General features: G+C 39.8%; 2 non-coding genes across 2 annotated transcripts; both read left to right on the top strand.

Moving 5' to 3' along the window:
* Positions 1 to 376: 376 nt before the first annotated feature.
* TRNAI-AAU lies at positions 377 to 450 on the top strand. Its single transcript has one exon. It is a non-coding gene; the product is annotated as a tRNA-Ile (tRNA).
* A 1,540-nt stretch (positions 451 to 1,990) lies between these two features.
* Positions 1,991 to 2,064, top strand: TRNAI-AAU. Its single transcript has one exon. It is a non-coding gene; the product is annotated as a tRNA-Ile (tRNA).
* The last annotated feature ends 42 nt before the right edge of the window (positions 2,065 to 2,106 follow it).

Below are 2,106 nucleotides of genomic sequence, written 5' to 3'. Positions count from 1 at the left end.
AAATGAACTTATTTTGGCCGTTCGATATGTTCTTTTACGAAAGATGAAATTCGAGTATTTCTCAGAGTCTTTTCACGAACAAGGAGGTAAATGAACTCACTTTGAAGGCCAGATTCAGTATTGCGACTCTCATGAGAGAAAATTTTTCGGCAAGCCACGTGTCAACTTGTGGGAAGGAAAGCGCGTGAGAAAGCCGGCAAGCCAAGTGTCAACTTGCCGGAGGGAAAGCGTGTCAGACAGCCTGAGGGACACGTCTTAACGATAGGGTAGAATAACACGTCAAGTGCATTGTTAGGCGAGAAAATCTATGGCCTATTAGCTCAGTTGGTTAGAGCGTCGTGCTAATAACGCGAAGGTCGCAGGCGAGAAAATCTATGGCCTATTAGCTCAGTTGGTTAGAGCGTCGTGCTAATAACGCGAAGGTCGCAGGTTCGACACCTGCATGGGCCAATTTCCCTCATTTTTAATTATATATTTTCATTATACGAGTTAAAACACTACGATTTTTAGAAGATAATGACTTTTTTAAGTTTATTATGCATAAAGTTACGTAAACGAAACTCGATTGGCTGGATTAGAAGCTAACGATCTATAATGTGCATAAAATCTGTGCCCAATTAGCTCAGTTGTAAGATTATCGTGTTAAAAACGTGGAGGTCGTAGGTTCGACAATTACATAGGCTTAGTTTTATTAATTATTCATAATATATTTACATGATACGGGGTTACAACACTACGAACTTTAAACCGATGATACGGTCGTTCACAGTTTTTCTTTAGAGGATTTATGAGAGTCATTTCAGGAACAAGAAGTTGGTAAATGAACTAGTTTTGGCCGTTCGATATGTTCTTTTATGAAAGATGAAATTTGAGGATTTCTTAGAGTCTTTTCACGAACAAGGAGGAACAAGAAGTTGGTAAATCAAGAAGTTGGTAAATGGACTAGTTTTGGCCGTTCGATATGTTCTTGTTGGTAAATGAACTAGTTTTGGCTGTTCGATATGTTCTTTTATGAAATATTAAATTTGAGGATTTCTTAGAGTCTTTTCACGAACAAGGAGGTAAATGAACTCACTTTGAAGGCCAAATTCAGTATTTCGACTCTCATGAGAGAAAATTTTTCGTCAAGCCACGTGTCAACTTGTGGGGAAGGAAAGCGCGTGAGACAGCAGGCAAGCCACGTGTCAACTTGCGGGAGGGAAAGCGTGTCAGACAGCCTGAGGGACACGTATTGACGATTGGGTGGAATAACGCGTCAGGCGCATTGTTAGGCAAGAAAGTCAATGGCCTATTAGCTTAGTTGGTTAAAGCGTTGTGCAAATAGCGTGGAGGTCGCAAGTTTGACACTTGAATGGACCAATTTCATTCATTTTTAATTATATCTTATCAAGATACGAGTTAAAACACTACGAACATTAGAAGAGAATGACTTTTTTAAGTTTATTATGCATAAAGTTATGTAAACAAAACTCGATTGGCAGTATTAAGAGCTAACGACCTATAAGGTGCATAAAACCTATGCCCAATTAGCTCAGTTGTAAGATTATTGTTTTAAAAACGTGGACGTCGTAGGTTCGACAATTCCATAGAACAAGTTTTTTTAATTCTTCATAATATCTTTTCATGATACAGGGTTACAACAGTACGAACTTTAAACCGATGATACGGCCGTTCAAAATTTTCTTTAGATCTGAGTCGTTCGATATGTTCTTACATGAAGGATGAAATTCGAGGATTTCTGAGAGTCATTTCAGGAACAAGAAGGAGGTAAATGAACTCACTTTGAAGGCCAGATTCAGTATTGCGACTCTCATGAGAGAAAATTTTTCGGCAAGCCACGTGTCAACTTGTGGGAAGGAAAGCGCGTGAGAAAGCCGGCAAGCCAAGTGTCAACTTGCCGGAGGGAAAGCGTGTCAGACAGCCTGAGGGACACGTCTTAACGATAGGGTAGAATAACACGTCAAGTGCATTGTCAGGCAAGAAAATCTATGGCCTATTAGCTCAGTTGGTTAGAGTGTCGTGCTAATAACGCGAAGGTCGCAGGTTCGAGACCTGCATGGGCCAATTTCCCTCATTTTTAATTATATCTTTTCATTATACGAGTTA

Source organism: Cucurbita maxima, unplaced genomic scaffold (genome assembly GCF_002738345.1).
Source record: "Cucurbita maxima cultivar Rimu unplaced genomic scaffold, Cmax_1.0 Cma_Scf02525, whole genome shotgun sequence".
Classification (NCBI taxonomy): Eukaryota; Viridiplantae; Streptophyta; class Magnoliopsida; order Cucurbitales; family Cucurbitaceae; genus Cucurbita; species Cucurbita maxima.
Note: the sequence above shows the minus strand (reverse complement) of the source record. Positions and strands in the feature narration are given on the sequence as shown.